The sequence below is a fragment of the Vombatus ursinus genome, unplaced genomic scaffold (assembly GCF_900497805.2).
Source record: "Vombatus ursinus unplaced genomic scaffold, bare-nosed wombat genome assembly UNPS02011700.1, whole genome shotgun sequence".
Taxonomy (NCBI): Eukaryota; Metazoa; Chordata; class Mammalia; order Diprotodontia; family Vombatidae; genus Vombatus; species Vombatus ursinus.
In genome coordinates, this window is record NW_020951478.1 from 6,194,127 (window position 1) to 6,216,738 (window position 22,612).

A 22,612-nucleotide genomic window follows, 5' to 3' on the forward strand; every position below is an offset into this window, starting at 1 on the left:
CAAACCGCACAAAAATGTCAAACCATAGAATCTTTCTTTGGTAACAAAGAAGATCAAACATCCAACCAGAAGAAGACAACAAAGTCAAAGCTCCTACATCCAAAGCTTCCAAAAAGTTTCCATGGTCCCAGGCCATGGAAGAGCTCAAAAAGGATTTTGAGAAGCAAGTAAGAGAAGTAGAGGAAAAACTGGGAAGAGAAATGAGAGTGATGCAAGAAAATCATGAAAAACTAGTAAACAGCTTGCTAAAGGAGACCCCCCCAAAAAATACTGAAGAAAATAACACCTTAAAAAATAGCCCAATCCAAATGGCAAAAGAGGTCCAAAAAGCAATGAGGAGAAAAAGCTCACTGAAGAAAATACTTCCTTAAAAGTTGGAATGGAGCAATTGGAAGCTAGTGACTTTATGAGAAATCAAGACATTGTAAAACAAATCCAAAAGAATGAAAACATAGAAGACAATGTGAAATATCTCATCAGAAAAATAACTGACCTGGAAAATAGATTCAGGAAAGACAACTTAAAAATTATTGGACTATCTGAAAGCCATGATCAAAAAAAGAGCCTAGACATCATCTTTCAAGAAATTATCAAGGAAAACTGCCCTGATATTCTAGAACCAGAGGGTAAAATAGAAATGGAAAGAATCCATCAATCACCTCCTGAAAGAGATCCCCAAAAGAAAACTTCTAGGAATATTGTAGCCAAATTCCAGAGTTCCCAGGTCAAGGAGAAAATATTGCAAGCAGCAAGAAAGAAACAATTCAAGTATTATGGAAACACAATCAGGATAACATAGGATTTAGCAGCTTCTACATTCAGGGACCGCAGGACTCGGAATATGATATTCCAGAGGGCAAAGGAGATAGGAGTACAGCCAAGAATCACCTACCCAGCTAAACTGAGTATAATCTTTCAGGGGGAAAAAATGGACATTCAGTGAAATAGAGGACTTTCAACCATTCTTGATGAAAAGATCAGAGTTGAACAGAAAATTTGACTTTCAAATACAAGACTCAAGAGAAACATGAAGAGGTGAACAGGAAAGCAAAATCATAAGGGACTCATTAAGGTTGAGCTGTTTACATTCCTGCATGGAAAGATGATATTTATAACTCATGACACCTTTGTCAGTATTAGGGTAGTTGGAGGGAAAAAATTATATGTATGTATAGATAGATAGATAGATAGATGGCACAGGGTTAGTTGAAGAGAAATGGATGATATCTGGAGAGTAAAATTAAGGGGTGAGAGAGGATTATACCAGGAGAAGGAGAAAGGGATAGGTAGAATGGGGTAAATTATCTCACATAAAACAGATTATCAATTTATCATGGTCCTCTACCTCTAGGGGAAACATATTAGTAAGAGCTCAATAAATACTTTTGGAATTGAAAGAAAAAAAATAATCTGACTAATGGTTGGTGTGGGGACAGGGGAGAGTTTTAAAGAGCAATTACCTCTCAACTTGTTAAATACTAGACTTGTCCATCAATTAACTAAGATCACCACTGGACTATAATTTCATATATATATATATATATGTATGTATGTATGTATGTATGTATGTATATATGAGCCTTTATATAGGCTCAGAAGTATGACTATTTCAGCCAATCTCCAGATCAGCCAACAATCAATCAAGCAAGCAATAGGCATTTGTTAAGTGCCTACTGTATGTCCAAGAACTTGCTACAGTCTTGTTGAGGAAAGAAACCAAGGTGGCCTCAATCACTGAGCCAGCTCTAAATGATCCAGAGCTGCAGGAGCCACCACTCCTGTTCCTGCTACCAGGTTAGTCCAGTTAGTTACCAGTTCTTGTGAAGGCTCTCATAGCTTATCTCTCAGCAGGTGATCAGTTTCTAACTTGCTTCTTAAGTCTTCTTCCTGCCCACCTGGTTTTTAAGGCCCCCTTTTCTGCTTGGAAATCAAAATCTCTCCAACTCCAAGGCAAGTTCCATATCAATCTTGACATTTTGCCTAGCATCAAAACTAGAAGAGAAAAAGAAGTTATAGTAAAAGAGAAGGAGGGCTCATTGGTATTCCTTAAAAGGGAAAATATGGAAATTAGGAGGGTTGGTTTTATCATATACCCGAAGGCAATAAGAAACATCATTTCTTGGGACATTTGGTCATTTTGTATTGCAGCACATGTGATTTTTTACTTATTTATTTTTTTTTTGCAAAAAGGCCACCATAAAAATAATGGCAGCCTATGAACCAATATCTATTGCAGAGGATGTAAAGATAAAGAACTTCAATGAAGAATTCAATAAGATCATCCAAAGTAAATCAATATATTCAGTGGGTTTCAATTTAGTGGTGGAAATAGGTGGGGATGGTAAGAAATATGTCAGAAATAAAAGATGAGTAGAGACGATGATTTGTAGACTATACTGAAATGTCATGCCTATACATAATGAAAACTCACTTCATGAAAAGAATTGAAAAACTGGATAAGGTGATCCCTGGATGACATCACAAAAATGAAATTGGACTTTCAGCTAAGATGGCTACCTAAATGGCGACAAGCATCCCAGCTCCCAAACAGACCCAATAATGATCAATCAATCCAAAGAGAAATTACAGCAAGTAACTTCATCCACCCTAGAACTGCCTAGAACAACAACAAAAAAAAAAGTCAGAAGCTCTCTGGAAATAGCAAAGGGAGTCCACTATAAAAGCCAGATCCAGGATATAATACAGCAAATAATACTGTAGCCTTTCAGAGTGACCAGAAACCAGCTGGACATGTAGCTTGAAAGGTTCTGTATCCAGAAGCTGAAAGAGTAAGGAAAGCCCATGAGAAAGTCCTAGGGTGGAGAGAAACCAACAAAATGGACTTTGGAAGTTACAGTAACCAGTCCAGGTGCAGTAGTGCTCAGTGCAGGACACCTTAGTTTCAGGTTCTCCAAGGTCTCTAGAACTCTGTACTGAAATACCATAGAGAGCCCTGAAGACACAGAACTTTGAGCACCTCTGGGTGCTCAAAAAAACCTCTCACTACTCAGTGTGGACATGTCCTTGGAGATAGCAGTCAACATAGGAACATACTTGACCTAGATTGAGGGCAAACAAGGCCAACTTCCCTATCTAAAAGCACAACAGAGGCAAGAGACTGGCCTTAAAACAAAACTTCAATTCAGGAAGTAAGGCTGCAGATATGAGTATACAGAAGAAGATACTGACTGCTATAAAGAATGATTAAGACCCAGATACTTGGAAAAAAATTTATCCTAGAAAAAGATAACAACTCTTCAACAACTGAACACAGAGACTTAAAGGGGAAAAAAATGTATTTTACACAAGGATTATGTGGATACTTGGAAGAAATTAAGTAAGATTAAAAGTAAAATGAAAGCACCAGAGGAAAGACTTAGAAGGAGACTAAATAGATTAGAACAGAAAGTAATAAACTTTAACCAAATAACAGACTTCATGGATAGATGTAATAAAAATTAATGGCTCCATGACACAATAAGAAGTATTAGAACAAAATTAGAAGATTGAAAAGATAGGGGAAAAATGTGTTATCTGCAATCAAAGATAACTGACTTAGAAAATATATTGAAAGATAATTTAGGAATCACAAATCATTAAAACCATAATAAACTTTAAAAAAAAAAAAAACAACTTGGCCACTGTGTTTCAAGAAATTATAAATGAAAACTCCCCAGATCTATTAGAACAAGAGGGCAAAGTGAAAATAGAAAAAATCCACTGATCCCCTTCTGAAAGAAACCCCCCACATTTTAGGAATGTCATAGCCAAAATCTAGAGTTTTCAAATCGAAGAAAAAATACTAGAAGAAGCCAAAAAGAAACTGTTTAAACACCAAAGAAAGACAGTGAAGAATCACATAAGACCCAGTAGCTTTCACTATGTGGAGATCTTGGAATACAAGATTCTAAAAGGCAAAAGTTATAGGGTTAAAACTAGTAATTACTTACCTTAAAAAGTTAAATATAACCCTACTAGGGGAAAAAATACTTTAATAGGAATTAGAGAATTTTTAAATATTCCTGAAGAAAAATCATAGCTGACTAAAAACCTTGAATACAAAACTAGAGAAACAAAAAGAAAAACAAAAGTTTGACAGAAATTCATTCAAACAATTGAAAGGAGCTATATGATAATGAAGTTCTGACATTCTAATGGAGGAAAAGAAACAAGTGTTGCTTCAGAAACTTAATGTCTTCAAGTGCACTGAGAAGATTAAATAAGAGAGAGTTAGATTGGCTGTATTATAATGATTTTAAGAGGAGGAAGAAAAGGGAAGGAAAAGATGTTTATATAGTACTTATATAAATCAGTCACTGAAATGGTATTTCATTTAATCCTCTCAAGAACCCTACAAAGTAGGTGTTATTATCCCCATTTTACAGTTGAAAAAACTGAGGCAAACAGAGGTTAAGTGATTTGCCCAGGGTCACACAACCAGTAAATGTTTGAGGCTGGATTTGAACTCAAGTATTCCAAACTCCAGGCCCAGAGCTCCATTCACTGCACCACCTAGTTTCCTCAAAAAGGAGAGTAAAAAGAATACACTAACATAGAAAGGAAGAATGGGATGGAACTTACTATTTCTTAAAATTGGGGTATGAAAGAAGATTACACAAACATGGAGGATGTGGTGGGAGGATTAGGCATCAATCAGATGAACTTCACTCTTATTTGAATTGGACAAAGGAAGATTGAACACACACACAAAGAGTTTGAGATAGGGAGTTTGAGATGGGGTTTAGATGAAGGATAATACCAGGAAAAGAATAGTTGTAAGCAAAGAAAGCTTCACCTTTGGAGAGTTTATCCTGAAGAGGGAATTAAAAGGAAAAAAAGAAAAGCAAAGAACTGACAACTAAAAGTTTGCTCATCAATTGGGGATGGTTAAACAAATTACGGTATTTAAATATAATGGTATACTATTGTGCCATAAGAAATGATGAAAGAAATGTTTTAGAGAATCCTGGGAGGACTTGTATGAATTGATGCAAATTTAGGAATAATGTAACATTCCTCCAGGTGATGAAACTCCAGGGTGAGCATGGCCATAGATACATTCTCAGTTATGTGGGATGATAGAGGAAATTGGGGTGGGAAATTTGAAGGGATCATGCCCATGAGTGTGAAGTCATCAAAATGGAGTAAGAAGAATTTTTAACATGAATGTAGAGATAAAAATGGAGATAAGAACAAAACTCTTCTGCTTATCATCTTTAATTACTTAAGACTGTACACTCCTGGGGATATGAGGAAGATCTAGATGTAGTAAATGAATACAGCAAGAGGAATGAGGAGCAGAGCTGAATCAGGGGTTGTGCTAAGAACAGAAATGGATTAGGAATGCCCAGAGAAAGAGTCTTTATGACAAGGCAGCAACTCTCACACTGTGTTGACACTGTGTATTCTCTGGTATAATGGTCAGTGAGCCTTCCAAACTTTGAGTGTTTCTCTCCATCATTACCATCTGTGTTGGTGTTTGGAGCAGAATGAGCTGCCTTAGGTTATGAAATTTAAGATTGTGGTTCCATGAATGGGTGAAAGAGACTGATGGTGACCTTCATTGATACCTTTAATAATAAACCTTTGGTTTATTATGGTTTTTATTACTTTAACTAAATGTTTGTCTTAACAAAACATGGAGGTTTGGAACAATCAGGAAATAACTGGTATCAAGAAGAAAGGGAGAAGTTTTCCTAGACAATGTAGCCATGAGATTTGATGGAATAATTCACACATACAGCCCTTAGACCAATGAAAGAAAACCATACCACTTCCATGAAGGGACAGAGTTAAAAGCAGAGTGACAGCCTGCCCTCTGAGTACCAGAAAGAGTTTTTTATTTATCCTCAAATTCTCTCTGGTATTGGTTAATGTACATGACAGGGATGAGTGTTTGATTGATCCTTACTATTGAAGAGAGTTAGTTATTCATCACAGAAGCTACTAATTATACTATATAAATGATTGCATTCACTTGCCCAAAAAAAAAAAAAATATGAGGAGAAATGTATGTTTGCCTCACTGTCGCTCTTGGGTCTTCATTACTGGTCTGGTTATGGAAAATGAAGCTTTATGCATAACCAGTACCCAGACTATGTGCTATCTATCTAGACTATAGGTTGATTTAGACTACTCCAGAGTGGGTTAGGGTCTTTGGTGCCTTATACACAAGCAGATAAAAAGGTGGAGCTCCTTTCACCAGTCTAGGGTAAGGGGACTCCAGGTGCCTTTGAATATACCAATCATGAGTAGGTTAAAGAAAGATAGACAAAAGGATTGCTAAAATTCTCTTGACTACATTGATGAATTCATCAATCGTACTACTATTTCTATCTACATTCTCCCCTTTCCTTCCTCTGAGGAAAGAGGTTTGAGCTGACCAATCTATACTGAAGGCATATCAACTAAGACCCTGAAATTCACAGAGGGGGAAATTGTTTTTAACTTTTTTTTTAACCGAAAAAATAGGTAGTCAGATCCTGAACTATCACAAAATTTTAATGTTAATTCACATGTAATTTAGTCTTTTCTAATTTTAGTATAATTCCTCAAACTGAAAAGAAAGGAATCAAATTATTTAAATTATTTGACCGAATCGTATGACAGCAAAAGTGTGGACCCGGACAGGCCTCAAATTCTTGCTTTGTTGGAGATGAGGCTTGCTTACTGAATTTCTGGTTTTCCTTACTACAGATGACACGGGGGAAATGCTAGTGAGAACAAATGTTTGGTTTCAGGCTGTGGTCTAATTTAATATACTTGAAAAAGAAAAGTTGATGATCCAGTTCAAAACCTCTGGGGAGGGAGGGGTGATGACAAACAATATGAAAAGGGGCAAGAGAGCCTAAATGTAAAAAAACCTGGAACCCTTTCAAAGGCATGCCTGTCCAAACTTGATTAAACCCTAATTTTTAGGAAACATTTTGTCTAAGAAAACAGGCTAGCAAATCCTCACATCTCTTCTCCCTATAGTATATTTTTTTTGGTGGGGACGAGGAGAGGTAGTTGTGGCCATTTTAACTGTCAGCTATTCCCCTAATGTGAGCTATTTTAATGGAACATCACCATGTGGTAAAGTATGCTTACCTAATCCTAATTTTCCTCAAAGCAAGACATTTGTTCATGATTTTTTTTTTAGGGGCCATTAACTTTATTCAATCTTTTGCAAAATTTTGCTCAAGAAGGAAAAGACATGGAAACATTACTGAAAGTAAAGCCACAGCTTGAAGCAGAGCTGACCTCATGAGTAGGCAGAGTAAACAGCTGCCCATATGGTGTGATTCAAGGCCAGGGGAAGGCTCCTCTGACTGACTCTCCCACCTCCAATCACACCACACCCCCAAACCCCAAAACTCACTCTCTGGCTTGCTGATGCCTGAAATTAAAAAATTGAGACTCATTCTCTAAGGATTTCATCTTCTATTAAAATGCAAATACTACCACAAGGACATATTTATTAAGCCTTATCAGTCATTTGTACCTTAATGTGAATGAGCTTATCATATTCTTTCCTAAGAGGAGGTTTTAATAGGGTTTATATGCATGTGCTCCTACATGACTGACACTGGGCCCCATATTGAGGTCCAGTTGGAAGGAAAGAGGAATCTTATTATGCAGAAATTTGTTAATCCAAAAAATATAGCTATCATCAACTCTTTAATTATCCACTTGTGAATTATCTGTCCAGTTTGTGGGTTATCCAGAGCAAATAAATACTTTAATCCCAAACTGATTTTCCTTGCTACATAGGTTACAGCTGGTGTATGCTTAGAGAATGCAGAATAGCTTTAATATTAGCCTAACTGGAGCGTAATTAGGAAGGAAACTTGTTGCCCAAAACATCCAACTAGTGCTTCTCAAAGTAAACAAATATCAGAATTGTTGTTTATCTGCTATTTCTGAATAATCTGTTGTGTATGCCCCCACCTCTCACCAAAAGGTGGATGATTGAGAACTGACTTCATTTAAAGTAGCGAGTCTGTAGTAAATTTCAGGATTAAGGTTTAGGAATACACCTTCATTTCTCTTGTGTCCTGGACATAGGGAGGAGGTGAGTCACCTAGTGCTCTCTTCCTATATTTTCTCTGCCTCCAGTAGGGAGGATGCCAAAGCACTATAACAGTCCGTACATTTCAGGCTGTCAGCACAGGCTGTAATAGGCTGGGGAATGTGATTGTGGGAACAAGGATTCCATTTGCTTCCTGCAGGCCATTTTCCCTGTAGGCAGGAGGGGATGAAGCTGTCCTGATAACATGGAGCCAGTTTGCCACAGGCAGTGATATATTATAAGAAACTGAACCATTCAATGACTTTGATAATAATTTACTCATTACTTTAACAGAGATTTCTTGCTATCTTTAGCATTTTCAAAAGCATCTAATAAAATAATTGTGCCTCTAAGGCACTCTTCCTCCCAAGAGAAGAATTGATGCCAAATTGTGATGACAACTGACTACATTCCTAGAGAAGAACAACATGCATGCTGGCCTATGACATGGCTTCTCGGTTCTGTCAGTGAGAATTAATTTTAAATGACTATAATTTAATAATATTTTCCTTCATGCAACTTCCAAAACAAGTCTGTCCTTGGACAAAATGTTAACATGAAGTTGTGCTCATTTTAACACAGTTGAAAAATTTTCCAGTCAATTCAATTAGCATTTATTAAGCACCTCTAATATTCTAGGCAATGTACTGAGCTCTGAGGATATAAAGGAGGGGGGGCCCTCAAAGTAGTCCCTGCCCTCAAGGATCTCACAATCTAATTGGGGAGATGACATGCAGACCATGTGCATATGAAATATATACAGAACAAATTATAGGTTATATCAGAGACAAGGGACTAGCATTAAGGAAACTGGGAAAGGCTTCTTGTAGAAAGTGGGATTTTAGGAGACACTTAATTCACAGACCATTTCTACCTGCCATAGTGGCTAGAATGCTGGGTTTAATCAGGAAGAGCTGGGTTAGAATTGTGCCTATGAAATTTATCAGCTTGTGAACTTTCTCAGCCTCAGTTTCCTCAACTGTAAGATGGGAATAGTAATAATGCTTGTCATACTATCTTACAGAAGAGCCAGATATAGTGTATAGAACATTGGTCTTACAGTCATGAAGAGTTAAATACCATTTCCATGACTCCTGAGCAAGTCACAGCCTCATTTTACCTTGGATACCTCCCTAGGTCTTGTCTATTGAAAGAATTGCCATAGGATGTTTTGGTGAAGGGAAGTCTTACAACAGGCATGCTGAGGAAATGACCCTTTCTCGTCTTCAGAGGGCTTTATGAAAATCAAGTGAAATAATGTATGTAAAGTACTTTATAAATCTTAAAGCAGTATGTAAATGCTGATTATTGTTAGTTTTAAATTTATAGCACTATTGCCTTTTTAAAAAAATTTACTACCATATAATAAAAACTACCAACATTTTCACCGCATATTGTACAATTAGGTAGTTAATGAATGTGAGATACTTTGCTGATTTGTGACATATTGGAATATCTCCTTTTATTTGATCACATAAGGGACTTTTATGCATTATTTTTGTTTTACTGGACTAGCTGGAACACTCTTATCTCATGCTGAGACCGCTAGAATAATTGTTGCAGGCTCAAGTTGCTCTGTGGGTCCACATGCACTCAAAATGATAACTGATGAGCCGCTACCTTCATGTTTATTTATACTTACCATCGTCAGTCAGAGAACATAATCATTTCAAAACAAAGACATTTAATTTAATGGCATACTAAGAAAACTTGTACTAGAACATCTCCCCCCTCCCCAAACCTAAGACACACTTTGCCACAAATATACATACTATCAGTAGGGAAAGTAGACATGCCTATGCATGATCACTCATGAAAGGCTGTTGTTTGTCCTTCCCTTAGAAAAGGACCAATGACATCATGGGGCTGGATTTAAGTGAGGCAGAGTTGCACAAAGTTGTCAGCTTCACTCTCTGTTCCAAAGTCATCAAAGTCCAGTGGCAAGACAAAAGTCACGATGACTGCCATGACCTGGGATGCAGTGGATGACCTTGGCATTTTCAAGGTCTGACCAAACTCTAAGCACTCCACAGTGCCTGCTTCTGCCATCTTCATGGCCATTGGAACAAATTGTTCTCATCTACTCATTCTTCTGGAAGAAGTCTTCACATACTTGGGGTAGACATCCCCCTAACTCGCTGACAAGTGTGAGGCCTTTTGGTTACCCTCAACGTGGTTTAAAAGCCTGTCTGCCAAGATGGTTTTACAGGGGTGTGGTCACTGTGTAAGCTACAGCTTCTTGGAGTCACAGGTGAGAGTTGGGTGAAGGTGGACACCAAACGTGGATGAGCAACCCTGAAAAAGGCCTGGCAAGCCCTCACACCAGAGGTGCTGATCCTCCCTGAACACTCATACACCTCCACGTGAAAGCCACACAATAAGGAGAATATTTGTGGCCAGAACATGGAGGTGGCCACTTTGATGCTGTAGAAGCATCAGTATCTTCTGATAATGTCATTGTGTTTCTCTCACTGGGCTTGTTGGGAAGTTGTTTCCCTTATCTCTGATGGTCTATGTTGAATATCACCCCCCCCCCACTTATGTGGCTCATCTCTTTAGGAGCTCCCAAGCCATCTCAGCTCTAGTCTGGTCTGCTAGGGTACAGTGTCTAGAATATTTCCCTGAGAAAAGCATGATGACAACTCTTTATTTATAGTCATAACACCAAACTAACAAAGGCCAGGCAGAAGGCTTACCAGACAAAGATTGTCTTTTCCTTTTAACCTATGTGTCTGGAGAGAGACCAAAGTTAGTTGTCTAATTTAGGGTTATATATTTCCTGTAAGATTCTCTCTGTCTTAGCACAAAAATTAATTTAAATCAGAACAAAAGGTAAAGTAAGGAGGCAAATTCATCATTCTCCATCCTCCTGGCAGTTATTTTTGTCTTTATTATGCATATATATATATATATATATCATCAGCAAAGCCTGATTGCTTTGCTACTGTAGGTACTATTAGAACTATCTGTGAAAATCCTCAGTCTTCCTACATTACAACAGAAAAATTGAGATAACAAAAGGGTAAGAGGAATGATGGGAGCTGGTGAAGTGGATTGAGCACTGGAATTGGAATTACACGACTCATCTTCCTGAGTTCATTTTCAGCCTCAGACTCTTAAAAGCTGTGTGACCCTGGGTGAGTCACTTACCTCTGTTTGCCTCAGTTCCTCATCTATAAAAATGAGCTGGAAAAGGAAATGGCAAAATCACTCCAGTATCTTTGCCAAGACAACCCCCAAATGGGGTCATGCAGAGTGGGACAGACTGAGCAAAAACAAGAGGAATGATGCAATAAAGGAAATTTGACAACTACTTTTGAAAGTCACGTCTGGTCCAATGTCCACAAGAGGTAGGGAGATGTTAGAAGAGTAAGGAATACCTGGAAATTTGAGAAAGTCTTACTTTCCTAGGTTTTCATGATGCTACTTTTTCCAGCTTCTCCTATCTGTCTGATTATACATTCTTAGGGACCTTTGCTAGAGTATCATTCATGCTCCACCCCCAGCCATGGTTGTACCCCAGGGCTCTATCCTGCACCTCTTCTCTTCTCACTATATATTACCTATCTTGGTGATCTAATAAGTTCCATGGTTCAACTACATTTTTATACAGATTTTCTAAAATCTACATATCTAGTTCTCATCTCACTCCTGAGCTCCATCCCTACCTCACCAACTGCCTCTTGGACATCTCCAACTAAGTATCCCATAGGCAGGGCTGTGCCAGTAAATGTTTAACAACTGGCTCTCCGGGGGAAAAAATGTACTTTTAACACATTTTAAGATTTATTCTGCTTTATCAACATTTTCCTCCATCACTTTCTGAAGTTTAGACAATCAATAAAATAATAAATATAACCCTCGTTTATAGCCTTTGCCAATTTCTCAGGCATAAATATTCACATAGAGAATTTAACAACTGGCCCATAGGCCTCTCAAACTCAAACATGGACAAAACAAAATTTATTACCTTCTTCTCCCCACTCTCCCCCCACCTAAAAAAAATCTCCTCCTCTTAATATCCCTGTTTCCATCAAAGGCAATACCTCCTTTCAATTACCCAGGTTCCCAATCTCTGAGTCATCCTTGACCCTTCATACTTTCTCAGCCCCAGCCCATGTGCCAAGTTTTATTAGCTCTACCTCCATACTGTCTCTCACCTCAGTCCTTTTTCCTCTCCGGTTGCATGGGGACTTGCCCAGTGTAGGTGTTCAAGAACTCTCCTGCGGCCTACTGTAAGTCTCTTCACTGGTCTTTCTTCCTGCTGCCATTCTCATCCCTCACCACAAGTTACTAGATCGATATACCAAAAGCTCGGGTTTGGCCATGTAACTCTCCTGATTATGAATATTCAGTAACTCTTTATTGCCTCTAGAATTAAAATACAAATATCTTTGCTATTTAAAATCCTTCACAATCTGTCTCAAATTTATCTGTCTAGACAAGTTTCTCACTACTCTTCTTCACAAACTCTAAGCTGGTCTATTGGGTGTTCCTTGGACAAAGTGGTTCATCTCCAGCCTCCATATGCACATAGAGCATGGGCTATGGAGGTGAGAGTTGGGTGAAGGTGGAAGGAAGACGAGCCATGTAAGGAAGCCAAGGGATATCCCTCCCCTTTCCCCCGAACACCACAGCAATGGACAGAGGCAGGATGCCCATAATGAAATACTTAAAAGACGAGCCAGTTCTCCTGGGTATTCTCCTGGGTACACTAGAGCATGGGCTAGGTGACTCAGAACACCTTCAGTAAAACATCCCATTAACCCTTCCCCTTGGTTCAAGGACCAATAGGACTGTTCTCCCAGAGTGGACAGGTACACTTAATCATGCTCTGTGCACCTTTGTGGCTTGTTATAAACATTTATTAAATGCCTACTATGTGCCAGGCACCCTGCTAAACATTTTCTAAATATTATCTCATTTGATCTGGTGCTTTTTCTTATGCTGTCCTCCATGGTGTGAATGCTCTCCCTTTTCACCTCTGCCTCTTGGATCCCTAGCTTAGTTCAAATCCTACCACCTGTCAGAGGCCTTCTCATCCTTCCAGGTGGTAGTACTTCCCTTCCCCCCACCTATTGCTTTGTATTTTAAAAATACTTATCTTTGTACTTGTTTTATTCCCTCCCCCAAGTAGAAGCAAACTGAGGTCTTGAAATATCTTGTTTTGTATTCCCACTACAAAGGAGTGGCACATAGTAGATAATTAATGAATCTTCATTCATTGATGTTGTCATTATTGCTCTCTCCATCCCCATCCCCCACCCAGCAGAATTCAAGGTTACTTTTTGGTCTTTGTATTCCCAAAGTCTCCCACAGTGCCTGACACATAGTAGGCACTTAGTGCTTGCTGAATGTAAAAGAGAACCTGAAGTAATGATTAGCAGATCATCCTCCTGGGCACTTGGCAGTGAGGTGTAGGTGGCCTTACACTTGGCCCTTTCGTACATTTACTTGTTAGCTTAACAAGGTGGGCGTGGTTATGTTGGTGTTCTTTGAATTCCCCAACGTTTACACCACTAATTGATAAGAGCTGAAGGGCCTCTTTGAAGACAGGAATAAGGGTCAAGTTCAGCTCTTGGAATACTCTATAACCTCACTGGGTTGAGCTGAGCCCACAAAGAGGAATCTGCCAGAGATTGTGGTCCCCTTAGAATTGGCAGCATTAGCCATACACTAGTGACCTGGGTGTATGATGTTGTGCCCTTTGCAACTCAATAATGCCAGAGCGTACATAGATGCCTTAGAAAGCTAGGTGGCTAGAGCACCAGGCCTGGAGTCAGAAGGACCTGAGTTCAAATCCGGCCTTAGACACATAACACTTACTAGCTGTGTGACCCTGGGCAAGTCACTTAACCCTCATTGTCCAACCAAAAAAACAAAAAGAAAGGAGCCCTTTGTAAGTCAGAGGAAGCCAGCAGCTGGACAACAAAGATGATGATGATGATGATGATGATGATGATGATGTGACAACTAACATTTATATAGTGCTTACCATGTGCCAGGCACATTATTATTGTCTCATTTGATCCTTGCAACAACCCTGGGAGGCAGGTGCTATTATTATCCCCATTTTACAGTTGAAGAAACTGAGACAAGTCAAAGTTAAGTGATTTGCCCTGGGTCACACAGTTAGTAAGTATCTGAAACTGGATTTGAACTCAGGTCATCCTAACTCCAGGCCTGGTGCTCTAGCCACTTAGCTGCCCTTGGACAAGGACAATGGAACCAGAAACCTCAGTCTCCCAGAGTGTGGCTAGACTGAGCTCACTGGGACTAGTTGGTTACTTTCCATCTACTCTGCATGTATCTTGAAATTACCTATTTATGTATATATCATCTCGTCCAATCAAATGTAAGCTCCTTCAGGGAAGAGACCGTTGGACATTTTTCTTTGTATCCTTAGCTGAGCACAGGCTTGGCACAAAATAAGGGCTGAATAAAAACTTGTTTTGGATGAGTGAAACCTTGCATCAGGGTTACCAGGGGAGCAACAACCTTGCAGTTACTTACAAGAGTGAGAAGAAGCTCCTGACAAGATAAGACTTTTGAATTTAAGTCTCCGTCTTGTGTCCAAAAGCCTGGAGAAGAAAAGCCAGAGCAGTTTATGGCAGTTTGTGCTTCGGGCACAGCCCTGAAGATCTTGTAGTTCTCTGAAGCAGCCGTCGGCAAAAACTGGCCTTCAAGAGAAAAACTAGGAGGAAGATTCTACTGTAAGAGGGCATGGAGAGCACTGAGACACAAGCTACAGGCCTTTAATTATGCAGGAACAGCTAAAACTAGAAAAGGTGGCCAGTGGACAGCAGTCAGCTAAATACACTGGCATTCACACTCCACAGCAATGGACAGAGGCAGGATGCCCATAATGAAATACTTAAAAGACGAGCCAGTTCTCCTGGGTACTTTAAGGAAGCCAAGGGATATCCCTCCCCTTTTCCCCCAAACACCCAGCAAGTAGGAGGGAGGAAGGACCTTGAAAGATATTGCCACAATCAGGAAAATAGGGCATTTGAGCTGTGAGAGCAGGAAAAACATGAGTCTCTCTCCTACCATAAGACTGCCTGTGGGTGGATCATAAAAGTCAAGTTAGCGCAGAACTATGAGTTGTTCTATAAGCTGATCTATATACTAGACCTAGAGAGTTGCATGTGTTCACAGGAGGGAGAGCAGGAGAGACAGATGAGAGCCTATTGCAGAATCACGTTGCTATGAGGAGGATGGTTACCTGGGTGACTTTTCCTATGTCTCTATTTTTGCCAACCATAGTGTATACATCCCTGGAAAAGGTCCTGTTTGTTGTACTGTGCTGTAAGTTGCTTGAGGGTCTTAGGCACAAAATACCCCAATGATTGGGACAGTGACCATTGGAACAGTGCCACAAGGAAAGCCATATTTTCCCAATAACTTCTTCCAAGCTCTCTCATCTCTATTCACTCAACTGGACCTATGTCAGCAGTTTCGAGACCCTAGCAGTCAGTGACTATTGGACCTGACAATGACATTAAATCAAATTCACACAATAACTTTATTACATATTTAAAAGGAAAAGCAAGTTGTATACGATAGATTTGCAGTTTCATGTGCAATCTTTTTTTCCCCATTCTACTTTGTTATGGAAATGCTTGTTTTATTTCTTAAGTTCAGAATAAAAACATTTTAATTTTAAAAAATCATAATTCAAGGCAATTCTGATCAGCCTGGGCTGAGAAAAGTTTATAACTATTCTTTATTTGTAAATAGAAAGTTTGCTAAGAATTCAATAATGTAAATGAAATAATAAGGAAAATATTCTAACCAAGTTGGTACTACTACATATGCATGAAAATAATAAATTCATACTTCATTGAGAATTTTTCATAATTTAGATGTTTAACCAGTTCTGACTTGCCTTCCCTCTAATTGATTTGAATTATATTTTACTGTATATATAATTCCTCCAGGATCAGTGATTTAAAATTCTTTTAAAGAAAATGTTTCTTTTCTTCCACATCCTGTAATAGTCATTTTAGTCTAATACCTATGAACTTTTGATTACCTATAATATTTTTCTAGCACATTTCTGCATAATATCTGTTTGGTCAAGGAACATCAAAAAGAAAAAGAACTGATCCATGTTAGGTGAAACTCATTGAGAATTCAGATCTGTAGCAACTCATTTTGAAGGAGAAGAAATTGAGGTTGAAAGTGGTGAAATGACTTGTCCAAGGCGATCTACCTAGTACATAACAGAGTCTGGACTATAACTCAAGTCTTCTGAGACTTTTGACTCCATGTCTAGATCTGTTTCACTCTAGCATGTTGTTATTCATCCTTCATTTCCAAGAGGACCAGTGACAATACATGATGATGTCTTGACTCTCCAGTGAATTGGATTTAAGTGAGGCAGAGTTGCACAAAGTTGTCAGCCTTACTCTCTCCTACAGTCATCAAAGTCCAGTGGCAGGACAAAAGTCAGGATGACTGGTGATAGGCTGGAATGCAATACATGACCTTGGCATCTTCAATGTCTGACTAAGCTCTAAGCACTTCACGATGCCTGCTTCAGCTGCCTTCATGGACACTGGAATAAATTGTTCTCTTCACATGCTTGGGGCAGACACCTCCCTAACTCACTGATGGCTTGAGGCAGGGGTGAGGAACCTTCAGCCTCGAGGCCACGTGTGGCCCTCTAGGTCCTTGGGTTCGGCCCTTTGATGGAATCCATACTCATAGAACAAATCCCCTTGATATAGAGATTTGTACTATAAAAACTTGGACTCAGTCAAAAGGCCACACCCAAGGACCTAGAGGGTCACATGTGACCTTGAGGCTGAAAGTTCCCCACTCCTGGGCCTGTCAGTTACCCTCAACCTGGTTTAACGTGTCTACTGAGACGGTTTTACTGGGGTGTGGCCACTGCTCCATCAGCTCTAGCATACCATCCAGAATACCATCAGACCAAGAAAGAACCAGAGAATTCTTTAGCTTTTTAGAAGCTGCATGCCACCCCTTGCTCAAGAATCCAAAATACGTCAAATCAAATAATTAAGCAACACTGAAAAGAGCCAGCTTAGGAAAAGTTAGAAATCTGACTCTCTACACTTGAGTGAAATCTTCTATGTCCCTCACTTCCTGTACTGGATTGATGGCAACACTCCATAGAATGAGATGTGAGCTTCAGAAATAGAGCTGCTCCCTGCCTTGCTTCTTTTTTTATTTATTTTATTTTTAATTTATGGAGTAAAACAATCATTTCCATAACATAGTATAATAATAATAAAAAAGATGATTGCACATGGAACTGCAAATCTATTTTGTATAACTTGTTATTCCTTTTAAATATATAATAAAATTATCATGTAAATTTTTTTTCCTTTTTTTCCCTGCCCCCCCCCCCCCCCCCCCAAAGATGGCTACCCTTAGACACAAATGTGTGTGTGTGTGTGTGTGTGTGTGTGTGTGTGTTGTTTTGCTGTAAAATCATTCTATATAAACTTCTATTTATTGGTTCTTTCTCTGGATGCAGATAGTGTCTTCCTTCATATGTCCTTTGTAGTTTATTTGAATATTTATAATAGTCAAAATGACTTTCGCTTGAAGTTGTTCTTAAAACAATATTGCTGTTACTGTATACAGTAACATTTCACTCTTCATTATTTTATGCAAGTTTATCTGTGTTTTTCTAAAATCAACAAACTCATCACTTCTTATAGCACAGTAGTATTTCATCACGATTACGTAGCACAACTTGTTCAGCCATTCCCCAATGGATGGGCATCCTTGAAATTTCCAGTTCTTTGCCACCACATAGACAGCTGCTATAAATATTTTAGAACATATAGGTTCTTTTTCTTTTCCCCTAGTCATCTTTGGAAATAGATCGAGGCTTTCCAAGGATCAGAGGACATAATTATTTATTGTTATTTTTCTTACTACTGTATGTACATGCATGTATTTATACATTTATTATATATAGATCAACAAAACAACTTACAGGATAAGGCTTTACTAGTTTTTTGGTATCATGTAGACAGAACAACTGAATTTTTCTCTTCTAGTTAATTCAAAATATTGTGCAGTCAAACTATTAGTATGTTGATTTAAAAACAGGTCATTCTAGTAGCTTTGCCGGAGTATGTGGAAAGAACCTGAAAACCTGACAATAGCCTTTTAGCTTCTTCTGGGCAAAAGACTGCACTCAAAGTAGGAGTAAATATGGTGGTGATGATACCAACTAAAGAGTTAAGTAAACAGAGGTAGTACATGTATCTACAGAAAATCCCAGCTCTAATCCAGATTCCTGATGATTACTTAGAGATTTGCCTTGGATTATACCAAGAAGTCTTCTAGCTTTCTGTGACAATTTAGTCATTGGAAAGGTAACCTTAGTATATTCATTTTCACTGGGATGAAATTCAATAAGAAACAAGCATTTACTAAGCACCTACCACGTTCAATGTACTTGCCACGTGTAAGAAAGTAGGCACTAGGAAAACAAAGATGAAATAAGGCCCAGCTCCTGCCTTTAAAGGGTTTCTATCTATTAGGGATGGATGAGGTGCTGGCTGCAGCAGTCCTGCCTGATCCCATATATAAGATCCCAATCCATCTTTAAAGAATCAGGAGAGTAGATACTACCCTTCCAATGTTTCCATAAGCTAGCACTATACTTAAAAGAGCTTTGCACTTTTGTGGTAAATCAGGCACTGGTGACAAGTAAATTAGGAGGAGTGGCCCAACTTCTGATAATCAGTTCCTTTGATAAAGTAGGGACACTTCCTGCTGAGGAGCAATGAGCAGTTCAAGGCAGAACTCTTGCCCATTTGGGGGGAGTATCTCCATTGCAAGTGGAATATAGTTATAGCCACACTGGGAATCCAACAGGGAAACTGCTCATCACTAGACTACATCAATGAGTTCCACCAAATGGGCTCAGGAGGTAGTACCAGTCAGAGATGTTTTGAAAGGGTTTCAGTAAGCTCTTCAAAGAATAACTTAGCAAAGAATGAATGAATGAATGAATGTGTATTTATTGAGCATTGCTTTTTTTCCAAGCACTGTGCTAAATGTTGAGGATGTAAATGGAAAAAACAAAACAAAACTAGACAATCCCTACTCTCAAGGAGCTTACTTTCTTTTTCTTTTTTTTTTTTGGCTAGGCAATTGGGGTTAAGTGACTTGCCCAGGGTCACACAGCTAGTAAGTATCAAGTATCTGAGGTTGGATTTGAACTCAGGTCCTCCTGACTACAGGGCCAGTGGTTTATTCACTACACCACCCAGCTGCCCCCAAGGAGCTTACTTTCTAATAGGGAAGACGACTCATAGGTTTCAGCGGCAAGTCAATGGAAGGGCCTCATGTTCCCTAATGTGCAAAATGTGCATCCACAAAGCAGATAGTGATGTACCTTCTCTAACATTATTAGCACTGATGAAGCCAAATCCAATTCTGATTTTGAACCATTTGACAGGTGCCGAGGACTTTGGTGGTGGGAACCTTCATTCCTGGGGCTTCTGTAGCTATGGCTGATGAAGAATCTAGGGCTGCAGTACCTGAAGAAGTAGTTTCCAGATGGCAGCTCCTCAAGGGTTGATTCCTTGGGTGGTGGTTTTGGAGGTTGAGCTGGGAGCAGGACTGATGGTCAGGGATGGAGAGGGAACCGCTGTTGGCGAGGCTCTCGGACTCTGGGTCCTGGATTAAAATTTAGGCCTGAGAAGAGGTAGTGGTCAAGGCAGTTCCTGGATATAAGGTAGACTTATTTGATATCACCATGACCACCTGGAGGACAGGCAGTAGGGACAGACTCAAGATAAAAAAGGAATATTTTGAGCCATTGAGGCAGCAGGACAGTTCTGAGCCCATTTAGCTGGGAGTCAATCAGAGATTGAAATCCCTCATGGGGAAGTAGGATGAGACTTATCATGGTCAGTACATCCATTGTAACACTCTTTACCATCTAGCCCAGCAAGGCCAATGTGCCAGAATAGGAACTAGAAGAGCCCTGATACTGGACAAGAGGCTCATTAAAGACCTTAGTCTCCCATGGTATAGCCATAGCAGATTCACCATAGTCGGACTTTCCAACCATGCAGGATGAGAAAGACCACCACCAACAAGCACAGAATATGGTTTCTTTCATGGGTATATGCAGGGAGTGTTCACCTAATTTGCCTGGGGCCAGGGATCAGAGCAGACCAAATGGGCACAAAGCCCGACTAATCCTGGGGTCTTTTGGAATTATATTTCCTGAAACATAGGTGGTGAACCAGGGTGTTCATTCTAGAGAGCCATTCTAGAGGCCAAAGACCATCAGAGCGAAAGGAAGACCCCTGGGAGGATGGTTGGTGTGGTAGGAAACCATTCCACCTTCCTAATATGTGGGGGTTGATAGAGACTGAAAACAGAGACAAGAGGGGGTTAGCTGCACACAGGTAGCTGGCAGGAGGAGCACATGGACACCTGTAGCTATTTAAAACATTAAGACAGGCCTAATTATGTTCTTAAGAGGCAGTGGTAGAAATGTTCCCTAGGTATAATGAAGACAGGAGTGTAGACCAAGACCTTATATTTAGGTCAAATATTCGAGCTGGTGTGGAGGATGGTCATATGAATTAGATTGTGAGAGAGAAGAAGAGCATGAAATGAGTAATTAGAAAGTGTCCAGAGTTTGGAAGCTTTGACTTTTTTTTTGCTAGGCAATGGGGTTACGTGACTTGCCCAGGGTCACACAGCTATAGTGTCAAGTGTCTGAGGACAGATTTGAACTCAGGTCCTCCTGAATCCAGGGCCAGTGCTCTATCCACTGCACCACCTCGCTGCCCTGGAAGCTTTGACTTTTTGTGCATGAGTATGGAGTAAGAAAAGTATCTCTGTGAGGGAGATAGAATGAGGGAGCATTCCATCTTGTTGAATGAGATTGAGCTTGGAGCCCTAGAATACTGGGACTAGAGAAACGATGGATTTAAAGGTTAAGTCAGTGAGGTGCAGGTAAGTGAAACAGGTGATTGATCTGTGTTCTAGGTCCTAGTGACCCCACTGGTTAGAGATGGAAGTGTTATGGATACTATGATAGCCCAGGAGACTGAGTTCCTTGAGAGTAGGAACTGTTGGGTTTTGTCTGTTTGCTTGTTGGTTTTGTTTTGTTTTCTTTGTTATCTCCAGTGCTTAGCATAGTGCCTGGCACATAGTAGGTGCTTAATAATGCTTGTTGACTTGACTATGCTGAGAAAGCCTGGTCAGAGTCTTTATCTGAAGAGCAGGTTTCTGAGGTCTTGTAGTCAATCTTCTGGAAGAGAAGAGAATATGCCTGGGGTGAGAGGGATGGAGTATGAAATGACTTTAAGCACTAGGCAGGAATGATAGCGGTATGACTGTAAGAGGTACCTAACAGGCTATGGTTAACATGGCCTCCCCAGGGGATAATGTTTGCCCTGCAATGGCCCCAGCAGCACTACACCTACTTTGATCGTTGCTTGAGTTAATGTGCTTTCCTCAACCTGGCACAAAACGGTGAGTCTATGGCCCAAGAGTCTACTCTATCATCTGGAAGCAAAGATGAAAGGGAGAGAACCCAAGCAAGTCTTCTTATTGTGAGTGTGACAGTCCAGGGAAGCTATATCCGCAGATGATATGACTTTTAAATGCAATCTTCTGCCTTTGGTGGATACGCTGAAAGAAGATCGTGAAGAAAAGAAGGAAGAAAACAAATATTTATTAAGCACCCACTATGTGCCAGGCACTGTTCTAAGTGTTCTACAAATATTATCTCATTTGATCCCATAACAATCCTGTGAGGTAGGTGCTGATAAGACAACCATTTTATAGTTGAGGAAACTGAGGCAAACAGAGGTTAAGTTGCTTGCTCATGTGGGTACTATTGTTATTTCCCTTTTACAATTGAGGAAACTGAGGCAGACAAATTAAATAACTTCTCCAGGATCACATCTAAGAAGTATCTGGGGCCAGATCTGAACCAACATCTATCTTGATTCAAGGTCCATTGGTCTAAACACTGTACTATCTAGTTGCTGCTAGATACCGGATCCAGAAATTTAACAGAGTCCTAGAAGTAAAGAATAGGGGTATAATTTTTTTTAAAGGCAAAAGGCAAGTGTCATCCTGCATGATGGTCCAAGCAGAGACTGATAAAGTTGGCCAGTTTTAAAAGAGTACATGCTTGAGGGATAACCTTCCAGTTCTCAGCTAGGTCAACTCTGTTGCAAGACTCATTTCAATGCAGGTAGATTATCGCTCCCGGGATGAGGGATCCTTAAAATTTTTGTTCCTAGACTGCTGGCCAGTATGGAGACAGAGCAGTAGGAAGATAGTATGGTTATCTCTTTCCATGGTGTCCAACAGAGAAGAAAATGGAAAAGTAAGTTGTGTGTATGCATGTCTCTTTCCTAGGAATCTTAAGTCCTGTCGAAGTACTTGGTAGCTGCCTATGTCCGGGAGTTCAGTTTTCTGGCAAGGCCATTTTTTAAACAGTCAAGATTGCTTCTTCAAGAAGATAATTTTCCAAAAGTACACTTTGGGGGCATGATTCAGAGCCCCAGATAAAAAATGGAAGAGATGGACGGGAAG